Source organism: Artemia franciscana, chromosome 11, assembly GCF_032884065.1.
Source record: "Artemia franciscana chromosome 11, ASM3288406v1, whole genome shotgun sequence".
NCBI classification, from domain to species: Eukaryota; Metazoa; Arthropoda; class Branchiopoda; order Anostraca; family Artemiidae; genus Artemia; species Artemia franciscana.
The window spans coordinates 7,634,991-7,650,846 of NC_088873.1; the positions used below are offsets into that span (position 1 = coordinate 7,634,991).

The 15,856-nt window shown below is 32.8% G+C and overlaps 1 protein-coding gene across 6 annotated transcripts in view; it reads right to left on the reverse strand.

Moving 5' to 3' along the window:
- LOC136032750 (zinc finger protein 570-like) overlaps window positions 1–8,585 on the reverse strand; it is a 52,619-nt gene extending 44,034 nt beyond the window's left edge. For 5 of the 6 annotated variants that reach the window (XM_065713091.1, XM_065713088.1, XM_065713089.1 and 2 more), the window contains exon 1: window positions 8,478–8,585. The gene's annotated coding sequence lies outside the window, so the exon portion shown is untranslated. The remainder of the gene's footprint in view (window positions 1–8,477) is intronic. The other variant, XM_065713086.1, reaches the window with a different exon arrangement.
- Between the last annotated feature and the right edge of the window lie 7,271 nt (window positions 8,586–15,856).

Sequence of the window (15,856 nt, forward strand, 5' to 3'; positions counted from 1 at the left end):
AAAATTACTATATCATCAGCAAACATAATAATTTTACAAAGAGGCAAAAAATCCGGTAAATCATTTATAAAAAGAAGAAATGAAACAGGCCCAAGGCCCTGAGGTATTCCATAATTAATCTGGAAAGTATCTGAACGAAGACCACGGGAATTTTCGATACATTCTAGTCGTCTTCCAGAAAGATAAGATGCAAAAAAATTAACAGTTTGTGATGAAAATGCATAAGACTTAAGTTTCATAAGAAGCAAAGAATGATTTACAGTGTCAAACGCTTTAGCGACATCAAGGAAAATAGCCAAAGCATGAGGATCAACATCTAATGAGTCATTTGTATTTTACGATATCGAGCTAGATACACCAACCAGAGCCGAAATACTAAAAGCGATCAAGACCCTAAAAAACCACAAAGCCCCAGGTGAAGACGGCCTCCCCTCAGAACTATACAAACAATGCCCTGAGGTCACTGCTGAACAGCTCCATGGCATTCTCGAAGAAGTGTGGAGGACCAACACTTTTCCAAAAGATGGGAAGACATCAGTCATCCTCCAGAAATATTTTGTTGGTTTTTCGAAAATATTGCAGCGTGATCCATTTGCAGATTCGTGTAAAACTTGATTTGACTTCGCGAAAGCCAAATCTTAATTAAACCCCCTAGACATTTTGGTACTCTGAACACTAAAAATGCTTAATATTGATTATTTAGGGACAATAATCAGTAAAAAACAACTTTACATAGTTAAATATACCAAACCCCTTCCTACTCACGAAAATAATACTGAATCATCCTAAAAATAAAGCCTCAAGGCAGTAAAACTTCGAAATTTAAGCCACGATTGGTTGATTTGTTTTTATAATTAATTATTTTCATCAGAACGTATTTGAAAGATAATTTATAATAAGCCGAAATAGCTCGGTTGGGGGAGCGTTAGAATGAAGATCTAAAGGTCCTTGGTTTGACCTTGGGTTTCGGGAAAATTTTCTACTTCTATTTGTCTTTTGTCAGACTTTGTGATAAGCACCACAATTGCTAAAATCACATAATAAATAGTATCACAGTAGCAAAATAAGTCATATTTTAAAGAACCGTATAAGCACAATGAAACTTCAATCCGAAATATTAATAGGAAGCCGATTTCACTTCAAAGAAATAATGTATTAATAAACCAAAAACGGTTTTCAACCCAAATTGGCAACTGAAGTGAATTTGTTCAAAATTCCATAGTGTCGTTTGATCAAAGCTAGAAAATTTGATACACAAAATTCTAAACAAACAATTTCTGATAAATATTGTTGTATTTTTTTGAATTTGTTGTACCTGATGCCAATTGGCAGCAATATAGTATCCGAAAAAACACAACTAGGACACAAATACATATAACCAAAAATGGCTTACACCCATTTCGCGACCGAACCGGTTTGCGAAAACAACATATATTGCCATTTCTCATTAAGAGCTAGTAAATTCCTTGAGTACCAAAAAGATACACCTTGTAACGTGCATTCAAGGTTATGGAAAAGAACTGCTAAGTCCCGGTGAGAGGAAAAAATTACTACATCATCAGCAAACATAATAATTTTAAAACGAGGCAAAAAATCCGGTAAATCATTTATAAAAAGAAGAAATAAAACAGGCCCAAGGACTGAGCCCTGATTTATTCCATAATTAATCTGGAAAGTATCTGAACGACGATCACGGGATTTATCGATACATTCTAGTCGTATCCCAGAAAGATAAGATGCAAAAAAATTAATAGTTTGTGATGAAAATCCATAAGACTTAAGTTTCATAAGAAGCAAAGAATGATTTACAGTGTCAAACGCTTTAGCGACATCAAGGAAAATAACCTTAGCATCATGATCACCATCTAATGAGTCATTTGTAAATTACGATATCGAGCTGGATACACCGACCAGAGCCGAAATACTAAAAGCGATCAAGACCCTAAAAAACCACAAAGCCCCAGGTGAAGACGGCCTCCCGCCGGAACTATACAAACAATGCCCTGAGGTCACTGCTGAACAGCTCCATGGCATTCTCGAAGAAGTGTGGAGGACCAACACTTTTCCAAAAGATTGGAAGATTTCAGTCATCCTCCCTTTCTACAAGAAAGGAGACAAAACCGAATACAAAAATTACCGCGGAATAAGTCTCATAGACGTTGCAGTTAAAATATTCGGGATCATACTCTTGAACTGCTTCAAAGGGGCAAGGGCGGAAAGAACTCAAGAAAATCAAACCGGCTTTCGACCAGGTAGAGGCTGTACTGATAATATTTTCGCCTTTCGCCTCATTATCCAGCAGTTTGAAAGGTACAACCTTTCAGAATTTGCGATATTCTGAAATATCGCAAAAACCTAGTTAAATCAATTAACTGGGATTTTACCATCAATTTCACCTGGTGCATGATATCTACACTGGACATAGTTTTGTTGGTTTCTCGAAAACATTGCAGCGTGATCCATTTGCAGCTTCGTGCGAAACTTGAAATTTGACTTCGCGAAAACCAAACCTTAATTTAACCCCCTAGACATTCTAGTACTCTGAACACTAAAAATGCTTAATTTTGATTATTTAAGGACAGTAATCAGTAAAAAAAACACCTTTACATAGTTAAATATACCAACCCCCTTCTTACTCACGAAAATAATACTGTATCCTCCGAAAAATAAAGGCTCAATCATCATCGCTATCATTTTCAGTTTTGATACATTTTGACTCTCGCTGTCCAGGTTGATCTTCATCTAACTGCGCGGTTTTGCACTCTTTAGCCACAAGCCTTTTGGCATTAACTCTTTGAGCAGCTTCCTCGGCTGTTTCTTCTGCCATTGTAGGAATTGGTAACATTCTATCTTTTTCAATGTTTTTCAATTCGTCAATGTTCATTCTAACATTGACAGTTGGAAAAATCTTCACGTGCCAAGCACGCTAAAGCTCAACAATTTATAATAAACCTCAAGATTTTAAGTATCTGTTTTAAGGTTTTCGAATTACTTTATTGTATTGTCAAAATATATTGAAATATTTATGCAATTCCCAGTTTTTACATTTTTAGTTTCAGTTTTCTTTTTCTACTTTATTTTTCAGATGTCATATGAAAAGCCTCAACACAAAAATATATTTTACATTTATATATATATATATATATATATATATATATATATATATATATATATATATATATATATATATATATATATATATATATATATCTATATATATATATATATATATATATATCTATATATATATATAGAAGATATAATATGGTGTAACAGACATAACATACATACAACTTATTTTTATATACATAGATTATTTTCATCAGAACGTATTTGAAAAATAATTTATGATAAGCCAAAAGAGCTCATTGGGAGAGCATTAGACTGAAGTTCTTAAAGGTCCCTGGTTCGATCCCAGGTTTTCGGCAAATTTTTCTGCTTCTTTTTGTCTTTTGTCATACTTTGTGATAAGCACCAACATTGCTAAAATAACATAATAAATAGTATCACAGTAGCAAAATAAGTCACATTTTAAAGAACTAAATAAGAACAATGAAACTTCCATCTGAAATATTAATAGGAAGCTGATTTCACTTCAAAGAAATAATGTATCAATAAACCAAAAACGGTTTTCAACCAAAATTGGCAATTGAAGTGAATTTGTTGAAAATTCCATAGAGTCATTTGATCAAAGCTAGAAAATTTGATACACAAAATTCTAAACAAACAATTTCTGATAAATTTTGTTGTATTATTTTTGAATTTGTTGAACCTGATTTTGCCAATTGGCAGTAATATAGTATCTGAAAAAAAAACCCAACTAGGACACAGATACATATAACCAAAAATGGCTTACATCCATTTCGCAACCAAAGCAGTTTGCGAAAACAACATATATTGGCATTTTTTCTCATCAAGAGCTAGTAAATTCCTTGAGTACCAAAAAGATACACCTTGCAACGTGCATTCAAGGTTATGGAAAAGAACTGCTAAGTGTGAGAAGAAAAAATTACTACATCATCAGCAAACATAATAATTTTACAACAAGGCAAAACATCCTGTAAATCATTTATAAAAAGAAGAACTAAAACAGGCCCAAGGACAGAGCCCTGAGGTATCCCATAATTAATCTGGAAAGTATCTGAACGAAGACCCTGGGATTTATCAATACATTCTAGTTGTCTCCAGAAAGATAAGATGCAAAAAAAAATTAACAGTTTGTGATGAAAATCCATACGACTTAAGTTTCATAAGAAGCAAAGAATGATTTACAGTGTCAAATGCTTTAGCAACATCAAGGAAAATAGCCAAAGCATGAGGATCACCATCTAATGAGTCATTTGTATTTTATGATATTGAGCTGGATACACCAACCAGAGCCAAAATACAAAAAGTGATCAAGACCCTAAAAAACCACAAAGCCCCAGGTGAAGACGGCCTCCCCCCAGAACTATACAAACAATGCCCTGAGGTCACTACTGAACAGCTCCATGGCATTCTTGAAAAAGTGTGGAGGACCAACACTTTTCCAAAAGATAGAAAGACATCAGTCATCCTCCGGACATATTTTGTTGGTTTTTCGAAAATATTGCAGCGTGATCCATTTGGAGATTCGTGCAAAACTTGATTTGACTTTGCAAAAACCAAACCTTAATTTAACCCCCTAGACATTCTGGTACTCTGAACACTAAAAATGCTTAATTTTGATTATTTAGGGACAGTAATCAGTAAAAAACACCTTTACATAGTTAAATATACCAACCCCCTTCCTACTCATGAAAATAATACTGAATCATCCTAAAAATAAAGCCTCAAGGCAGTAAAACTTCGAAATTAAGCCATGATTGGTTGATTTGTTTTTATCATTAATAATTTGCATCAGAACGTATCTGAAAGATAATTTATAATAAGCCAAAATAGCTCAGTTGGGAGAGCGTTAGAATGAAGATCTAAAGGTCCTTTGTTTGATCCTGGGTTTTGGGAAACTTTTTTGCTTCTATTTGTCTTTTGTCAGACTGCGTGATAAGCACCACAATTGCTAAAATCACATGATAAATAGTATCACAGTAGCAAAACAAGTCATGTTTTAAAGAACTGTATAAGAACAATGAAACTTCCATCCAAAATATTAACAGGAAGCCGATTTTACTTCAAAGAAATAATGTATTAATAAACTAAAAACGATTTTCAACCAAAATTGGCAATTGAAGTGAATTTGTTCAAAATTCCATAGTGTCACTTGATCAAAGCTAGAAAATTTGATACACAAAATTCTAAACAAACAATTTCTGATAAATGTTGTCATATTTGTTTTGAATTTGTTGAACCTGATGCCAATTGGTAGTAATATAGTATCCAAAAAAAACACAACTAGGACACAAATACATATAACCAAAAATGGCTTACACCCATTTTGCAACTGAACCGGTTAACAAAAACAACATATATTGGCATTTCTCATTAAGAACTAGTAAATTCCTTGAGTACCAAAAAGATACACCTTGTAACGTGCATTCAAGGTTATGGAAAAGAACTGCTAAGTCCTGGTGAGAGGAAAAAATTACTACATCATCAGCAAACATAATAATTTTACAATGAGGCAAAACATCTGGTAAATCATTTATAAAAGAAGGAATAAATCAGGCCCAAGGACATAGCCCTGAGGTATTCCATAATTAATCTGAAAAGTATCTGAACAAAGATCATGGGATTTATCAATACATTCTAGATGTCTCCCAGAAAGATAAGATGCAAAAAAAAAAACAGTTTGTGATGAAAATCCATAAGACTTAAGTTTCATAAGAGGCAAAGAATGATTTACAGTGTCAAACGCTTTAGCAACATCAAGGAAAATAGCCAAAGCATGATGATCACCATCTAATGAGTCATTTGTATTTTTTGATATCTAGCTGGATACACCAACCAGAGCCAAAATACTAAAAGCAATCAAGACCCTAAAAAACCACAAAGCCCCAGGTGAAGACAGTCTCCCGCCAGAACTATACAAACAATGCCCTGAGGTCACTGCTGAACAGCTCCATGGCATTCTCAAAGAAGTGTGGAGGACCAACACTTTTCCAAAAGATTAGAAGATTTCAGTCATCCTCCCTTCCTACAAGAAAGGAGACAAAACCAAATGCAAAAATTACCTTTCTCATAGTTTTTTAAATGGCTTTCTCATAGTTTTAATTGGAAGATTTTGAGAAAAAAGGAGAGAGGGAGGAAGCCTAGTTGCCCTCCAATTTTTTGATTACTTAAAAAGGCAAATAGAACTTTTAACTTTTTTACATTTTCATTAGTAAAAAATATACATAATTTACAAATTAATTTATGTAACAAACTTCTATATTTGTATGTTTTATTTTATATATGAGGGAGTTCACCCCTTGTCAATACCTCTCTCTTTACACTAAAGCTTAAATTCTGTCCCAATTCCTTAAGAATGAACCTTGAATAACAAAGGCCATAGAATAAATAGTTGAAATTCCTAAAAATACTTTGAATGAAGAGCTGCATGAAGAGCAAGGTATTATGAGGAGGTAAACCCCTCATATGCACCATAATTTCTGCTCATTTTAAATTTTAATACTGCTCCTCACTTTCAGTAGAAAAAAACTTTTCATATTTATTTTTTCATTGTTTTATTTTTTTTAAATAATGTGAGAAAATCCTGTGCTCCCTTCATGGAAATTTTCTTCCCCCATGATAAATTCCTCCAAGTAAAGTTCCCCTAACATATCCCCCTCTTTTCAACCCCCTCTCCAAACCAAAAATCCCCCTGAAAGTGTCTGTACACTTCCAAACAACCATTACTATATGTAAGCACTGGTAAAAATTTGCAACTTGTAGCCCTGCCCACAGGGACTGTGGGTGAGTAAGTTGTCCCCAAAGACATAGTTATAAGGTTTTTTGACTACACTGAATAAAATGGCTATCTCAGAATTTTGATCCAGTGACCATGGGAAAATAATTAGTGCAGGAGGGGGCCTAGGTGCCATCCAATTTTTTGGTCACTGAAAAAGGGCACTAGAACTTTTCATTTCTGTTAGAATGAGCCCTCTCACAAGATTCTAGGACCACTGGGTCAATACAATCACCCCTGGGGAAAAAAACAAGAAACAAATAAACATGCATCTGTGATCTGCCTTCTGCCAAAAAATACAAAATTCCACATTTTTGTAGATAGGAGCTTGAAACTTCTACAATGAGGTTCTCTGATATGCTGAATCTGATGGTGTGATTTTTGTTAAGATTCTATGACTTTTAGGGGGTATTTTCCCCTAGTTTCTAAATTAAGGCAAATTTTTGCAGGATTGTAACTTTTGATAGGTAAGTCTAAACTTAATGAAACTTATATATTTAAAATCAGCATTAAAATGTGATTCTTTGATATAACTATTGTTATAAAAATTCCGTTTTTTAGAGTTTGGTTACTATTGAGCCAGGTTGCTCCTTACTACAGTTTGTTACCACAAACTGTTTGATATAGCAATGTATAGGCTAGCACCCTAAATTAGCCTATTACTAGTCTATATTTTAAAATAACACAAATCTTTTCAGCCCCTCATATAGAACAGAACCAATATTTCTATCAAACAGCTAAACAGCATATTTGCTGCTTTCCCATCATACTAAACACAAAAAGTGCAGGAACTCAAATTTGCCTAATAAGCTAGAGTGACCATTAGGCCTAAATGTCTACTTTCTTAGTTTAAAAGGACTGTGCTTTTTGAAGGTAAATGAGATTACAGGATGGCAGATTTCAAGCCATGTATAGTCAATTCATTGAGAGTTTGATTATATGGTAAAATTCTAGTTGAATGACTTCTTGTTATCTCAGAAAGGGGTTGGATTAGGAAAATTAAACTTTCAGATATGGGTCTACAGGCTAAAGTATATCCCAAGAAGTTATTTTAAAGTACCCACCTCTACTCTTTCTCTCTCTATAGAGCCCTGAAATTCACCTACATGACAGGTATGTACCTATCAAAATTTTGACAAAACAACATTTTACCTTAATTTTCAGTTACAAGTTGCTTTTTATCTGCCTTTAATTCTGAAAATACAATTCCTGTATTTGAGTGGAATTCTGAGCCATATCAATATTTTTTTTTTAATTTAGGACATGCATTTGCATATCTTCAAAACCTTATAAATTGGGATTGAGCAAAGTTGTGAACCTGAAAACAATTTTGATATACCTTATCTAAGCAGAAGATCTATTTTGCAAGGTTTCAATTCTATAAACCACATATTTTTGAGGGTCATCTAAGGTCAGGACCCTCTAGAGGGAGAAGGAGTGGAGGTAGGTACTTAAAAATACCTTCCTGCAACATACTTTAGCCTGTAGACCCATCCCTGACAGTTTCATTTTTCCTAACCAAAATCCTTTCTGAGATAGCAAGAAGTCTATTAACTAGAATTTTACCGATTATATAAATAATATAATTTGAATATATAAATAATCTGACAAGTACCTATTTTTAAATTAAATTAATTTGTAAGCCTCTCAACTTGGGACAGAAAATAAATTCTTCTATTTCCTCTAATTCTTTCTATATTTCTTCTAATATTAATAATATCAGTGTTTCTAACCCGGTGTTTTTTTACTCTGAGTAATCCAAGCGTTCTATGAGACGCACATGACGTCAGAGGTTACTCGGATTACACCTTCGAACGCTAAAGGGTTACTTGTCCATGGAACCCCGAACCCCGAAAAAAAGATTATTAAGGACAAGTGACGTCAATGTTACAAATTTTTTTAAATGGATAAGCATGGAAATCAAAATAGTGGAAATAATCTTAGCTTTTCAGTGACCTGTAAGTAATCTTATGCATATTCCTTAGGATCTAAAGGGTTTTTGGTGTTCTAGGCCCGTCTTGCATAGGCTAAGCTTCATAAGGAGTCAGAAGAAAAGTTTTTTGGTTCTTAGGAAGGCAATTATCACATTGGTGAGTTAGTCAAATATTACTATATTAAACAGGCCTAGTTTCTAAACCATTCTATAATTTTTAGTTGAAAAAAATTTAGAATGATTAGGCCAATAGCTATAGGCTTTTATATAGTCTATAATTGTTGAGATTTAAACTGGTTTTTTATTACTATTTGAACTGGATTTTTTAAGGTAAAGTAGGGTAAAATTTTACCTTAGCTACTTTTGGCCATCTTTGAAAGAGATTAAGCTAGGAAAATGAAATTTCAGGGATATGTCTACAGGCAAAAGTATGTCCCAGGAAGGTATTTTGAAGTACCTACTTCTTTTCCCCCTAGAGGGTCCTGAAATTTTTGGGTGCCTTATTTTTTGCTTATCAGTTTCTTTTTCTCTGGTCTTAGTTCTGAAAAGACAATTCCTGTTGATTGAGCAGAAATTTAAGCCGTAACACTGGTTTTTTCTAATTTTAGAAATAATCTTTTATGCCACCTCACTATAGGTTAAATATATGGCTTATATTATTTATTCTCCATGAATTTTTGTTTTATTTGATTTCATTGATGTCAGTTGCTTTCTGTTAAAATTCATTTATTTTTTTACATCAAGCTTCTTCTTTTGTGAAAAAATTTGAACTGTTTTTCTTTTTACATGTTGTATAAAATGTAAAGGAATACCTGGCCCTTCATTTCATAGATTCAACTAAAAGTCTTTGAGACATCTTATATCAAAATACATCTGACACATTTAATGTATTTTTTTAGATGATATAGGACATCATTAAAGTTTTGCATTTGCTTTGCTAAAAATTTTCTTAAAAAGTACCAAGTTTAGAGAGTTATGTTCATATTCTTCTTGCTGATCAGTATAATTGTTTTTAAAATTCCTTCTGTTTAAAGCATTTTAGAGAGATTCTGAGCCAACCATGGGTATATTTTTGTCACAAATGATTTTTCTCAAATGGGCTGGTGGAAAACAAATAGAACATGTAATTTTTCTTTTTTATTACTGCAAGACTAGAATATCACAAAACTAAGCATTCATTATGCTGATTATATCTTAAGTAAATAAAATCCCTGATGGAGTTTTGTTGATACCTGTCTTAAAATTTATTTGTCTTAGTAAAATACATATTGTTCATGGGGTAGCAGTGAAAAATGGGAGCAACTATGACTTGAGTTGTTTTTTTTTTTCAATATTTTCTTTTTCCAAATAATTTTTGTTCTCTGGTGACATTTGTGTTCCTTCCTAAGTGGCTGGCACTCTAGGTTGAGAATCCTTTATCCAAAGGGCACAGGTTTAATTCCTGGCATTTGCAGTTTATTTGGTTTGGGACAAAGGTCAGTAATGTGACTCTGTAAGTTAAACCAGAATTGGCCCAAACTTAACAGGTTACCTAGAGAAATCTGGGGTCAGTAAGCAGGAAGGGCATGCAGCAGCATAGGATGACTGGCCCCTAGCTTCCTATTGCACTTCCTGGCTAAAGGACCACCTGGTCCTTTACTGGGCTTCTGACTTAGCCATAGAAGCTTTCTTTTAAACCCATTAAATATAAGTACAAAGGAAGAAATGCCAGTAAGGTGGTCCTTCCTTTTCAATGAATTGTTGATGTACAGACAAGAGTGTAGGCCATAAGAGGTGGCTGGTGAATGCGTTGCAAGGTTTAAAAATTTAGGGCAATTGCTCAGGTTGGCAACTGAGCACAAAAGTAAAATTTTGTGAATGGTTTTTCTTTGTGAATGTTATATTTATGTAATGTCAAGCATTTTAAAGTTGTTCTTCATTGTTTTGTTTTAATTGCCATGGCCATAGGAATTTAGTGTATTAAAACCTACTTATGTCCATCCATTTTCTTTTAAACAGAGAGGAGTTCTATGTTTCCTAGCTTCAATAAATTTATATGCAATTTTGAGACCAGGGTTACAAAGTAGGTCAAAGTTTGCAAATGGAACTGTGGTATGACTAATTAATTTGTAAGAAATGTATATCAATGTAAAGATTAAAAAAATCATGTAGAAAACAAACAAGACAAATAAATAAAAGTATCCCTTTAAACCATTTAATGAAGTGTAACAAATGTAGATCATCCCTAAGATTGAAATGAACAAAGCTTCAGTTATGAATCTGTTTTCTTTAAACAGACTGAAGGGGCAAACCTCTAAGCTATGACAAATTCAATCTCACTTTTGGTTTCTTATCTTTTACAATGGGAACTTTCTTTGGATTTTTTTCAACCAAGTAAAACAGTAGGGACAGGATCAGGTATAAGTGACCTTCCACTTAGCCTACATACCCAGGGGAAAATCATGCAGCTATACTAATAATTGGTAAATTTTTTGTTGTTCATATTCTTATTTACAAATAAAGTGAACATACCCCTTGATGCCTTTTTTATGTTCTTTACAAACATTATAAGTGCTTCAATTGCAAGTTTTTGAGCTCTTGAAAATGACCAAAATATACCCAAATAGTTTTTGGGTATAAAAAAGCTTAAAACATTGGTCTCAAACTTACTGTTTCATCATTAATCCATTTTTTAAATGTTGTATAATCTATGAGCACTGATTTTCTATAATTAAGTTGGATTAATAAATTTTACAATATTATGCTGTTTTTCTTCTTCTTTGATGCTAAATTTTCAATTAAAGTATGTGTTTTTGGTCATTTTCGACAAAATAATGTATGTTTTTCACTACCAAAATTTGTTAGGTTAAGTAAGGTCAAAAAGTGCTTAAGCTTGAACTAGGAATATAAGCAATTATTAAATTTGTAAAGAACATACAAAAAGGCATCAAGTGGTATATTCACTTCATTTGTAAGTCAAAATATGAACAACAAAAGATTTACCCCTAACATGCCTAATTGGCAAATATATAGCCCAAGATGTTTTCTGCCACCTTTTACTTGTTTTTCCAGTTCTTGTTTCGCCACAGTTGCTTCAATTAACAGGTATTAGGGTTGGGGGATAGATTGGCAGAATCAATAGAAAATATGTAATTTCAGCTATAGATATCCATATTAGGAGGGTTGGGGCTAAAGTAGAGCAGGGCTGCATGTTGAATGTGTTAGTTATAATAATTATGTAAATTACAAAGAATCATCGTTTTTAACAGGTTTTCTTCTATAGGTCTACAGGTCCTTCTCTTGGCTTATAACACATCAAGCATTATATAACCAGAGAAGAATAAGTAGCGAAAACCTATCTATACATAAGCACATGTTATTTAACAATGACTTCTCTAGTTCTTAACTATGACCCCTTAGTAATATTGACAAGAAATGAATAACAGAAAAAGTGAAATTTAGTGTAAATGACAATCAGGAACTGGATTCTGGCTCAAGGGGGCCAAAAACAGGGCTATATAAGGGAGTTCAAAGAAGGTGGTGATTTTTTTGTGAAAAAAAAACTTTCCTGGCTAATTTAGGACTTTAAATTGATGAGCCTACTGAAATTTTCCTATCCTATGCAATTGAAACATTTATCGCTTTTCAGAGCATTAAGACAATTTATCACAATAAAAAATATCCAAAGCATCTTGAATGGAATGACTAAAAAAGGCAAATGACAACCACAATTTGCAATCTTACAATTAAACTTCTGGCCACACAAATTGTATTAGGCTACCCAGCTCTGAAATAATTGCTGAAGGTGTATTTGCCTGTAAAATTAGAAACAGGCCCAAAGCCCAGCCTCTTCCTTGCCAGAACTTCACATAGCATTAAAGCAATAATATAGGCTATTTTACATGTGAAAATGTTGTTATTCTTGTAGTTATTTGAGGCCTTTTTTCGCGTCAACCAGCTGGTTTAACCAATGACAGCTTTGGTTTAACCAGCTTGTATGTTTAACGCAAAAACGGAAAAAATTACATATGGTTGAGCTCAAACAAAACTGGTTCGCGAAAACACTTTTTGCTTGTCGGTTTGGGCAATAAATTTCAAACATAAAACATCCGTATAGTGTTAAGAGTGTCATTCTATTATAATTAAATGATTTAGCACTGGCTTAATTTCCTCCGGATTTGACATATTTCACATTAGTTTGAGGTCAGAGAGAATTGAAAAATGATCTAGCATACTCTCTGGTATATTTGGAGAGAAAGGAAGGGTCTGAATTAGTGGAATCTTGGGTTAAATTGTTCAGGTAATATATTGGAAAATGTTGTATTCATACTGTAAAAGCAAAATTATCTATTAAAAAGTCCTAAATGATAAGACTTTAGCTTTGTTGAGCTACCCTAAACAGAGGATAAAATTCTAGTTTGACTTCTTTTTGTTTTGATTTGGAATTCTACTAGCCTACCAGGCTATAGATTAAATTTCCAGTCAAATTCCAGTTTAGCTACTTTTTGCTATCTTTGATTGGGGTTATGTTAGGTGAATGAAACTTTCAGTGATTAATCCATAGCTAAAAACATACTCTGAGAAGCTATTGCTAAGCTTATGTGATTACCCTCTTCTGTTTTTAAATCTTGGAATTTTGCATACTGGACTGGTCTGTAACTATTAAAATTATGGTAAAACAACATCTTACCTTAATTTTCAGCTAGCAGTTTCTGTTTCTCTGGTTTTAGCTCTGAAAATGCAATTCTTGTTATTTGAGTAGAATTTTAAGCCATATCTGTGTTTTGTATTTAAATATAGGGAAATGTATATCCTGAAAGTTTCCAAATCTTGGAAACTTCATAAATTGAAATTGAGCAAAGTTAGGACACTAAAAACGCTTTTTTCTTGTCATTTAAGTAGAAGATTTATTTTGCAAGGGTTTCACTTTTATGACACAAGCATTTCTAAGGGTGTGGACCAAATATTGAGATTTCCAACTGTCATCATCACTAACCAGCAATTCTATGGGATTTAATCCTTATTTCATTAGACAATGTGATTTAAGGTAATTTAAGGCAAACGTTTTTAAGAGAGAGAAAGAGTAGAGTTAGATGCTCCAAAATACTTTCCCATGATATAGTTTAGTCTCTAGACCCATCCCTAAAAGTTTCATTTTCCTAACCTAAGCCTTTTTCAAGATAATACAAATTTATCTAAAATAGAATTTTACCAAACAGAAGTTTAACCTAATAATTTGTAATAACATATTGTTCAGGCTAGCCTTTGCAATCCCTACAAATTTTGGCTCTTCACAATAAAGCACTATTACAGGCTTAGCCTAACAAAAGAAAGTAGCAAACTGCTTAATCTTAATAAAAAATAATCCAAAGGACTTTATATTTCTTCAATACAAAATATATATTAATTTTTGTTTTCAGTAGAATACTAGTTAAGTATAAACCAGCAAATGTTTAAGAATTTTTTGAGGGGGGACAGCTGCCTAAAATTAATAAAATATTTCTGATAAGCACAAAAATATAACAAATTAAGCTAAACTAGGAAAATAGTTTTTTTCTCACTGAACAGTTACCATAACACATAATGTGTTGTAAGATTTTTGCAGTACTTGTGCATTATAGCCACCACATTCAAGTTCTATTGAGAAGTTTAGTTTGGCTAATGTTAATGACAAAAAATAAAATATGATGAATATATAAAACTTTATCAACAAAATTATGAAAACTACAACAAAGAATCCTGGAATTTGTAAATCAGCATCATATCTAAATATATTGTATCTTACATTGTGATAGATTGTTTTAATGCCCTACTGTACAGGGGTAAATATTTAAATTATGTATCATAGGCAATTATCTGAAGAGTAATCTATTAAAAGTCTCCTTCTTTCTTTCTTTCTTTTTTACTGGCTTTCGCCTGTATCCAGTTCCTGATTGCCATATAAATTCCATATTCATAGTTAAATAACATAAGCCTTTGTATATAGACTATACCTTGTTGCTAATTTTTCTGGGCATAGAATGTTTGATTTGGTAAAGCCCTAGAGAAGGACCTGAAGAGAAAGAAACATAATAAAAAAAAAATTCATGCTTCATAATTTTTAGAATAATAGCTGGTAACACATTTTATATTCAACTTTGCTCTACTTTACCCCTCAATCCTCCCAATATAAAAATGTATTGCTGAAATTTCCTATTTTCCATTTGTTTTGTCAATCTGTCTCTCTAACTTCATCCCATGTAGCTGTAAATTAAACAAATGTGACAAACAATAACTAGTAAAACAGGTGACAGGAGGTTAAATGCATTGAAAATATGAAATTTGAGCCATATTTCTGCACATTGGGAGGGGGATTGAGATAAAGCATAGCCTAACTTAATGATTTTCTCTTGCTATGTAGGGTAATTGGAAAGTCACTTGTATATCATGCTGTCCTTTTCAGTTTTAGTTGGATAGAAAAAATCCAAAGAAAGTCCCCTTTGAAAAGATAGGAGCCACAAAGTGAGATTGTATTTGTCAAAGCTTGGAGGTTTGTCCCTTCTGTCTGTTTAAACAAAACAGAATCTTAATTGAAGCTTTGTTCATTTTTATCTTAAGGGTGCACAACAATTATGATATAAGGTACTTTTCTTTATTCAATTGTCTTCTTTGTTGTCTAAAAGACTTTTTTTTAATCTAGATGTTTCATAAATTGCTCATTTTTACCAGAAGTTCATTTGACCTAATTTGAAATCCCTGGTCTTAAAATTACATTTGACTTTGTTAAAGCTAGGAGACATAGACCTTGTGTTTGTTTAAAGAAAGTGAATAAACATTAGTAATTTGTATTGCACTAAAGCCCTAGGGCCATCACAATTCCAAACAAAAAAGAAACTTCACTTTAGAATATTCAATATTGTCTAACATAACAGAAACAAAGAAAAAAAATTACCAAATTTTACTTCTGCACTCTACTGTCAACATGAGACATTGTCCAAAATTTTAAAATCTTGCAAAACATTCATCCCTCATCACATTCACCAGCCATCTCTCATCAAGCCTACACTTCATTTCTCATCTCACTCAATCCTACAAATGCATCA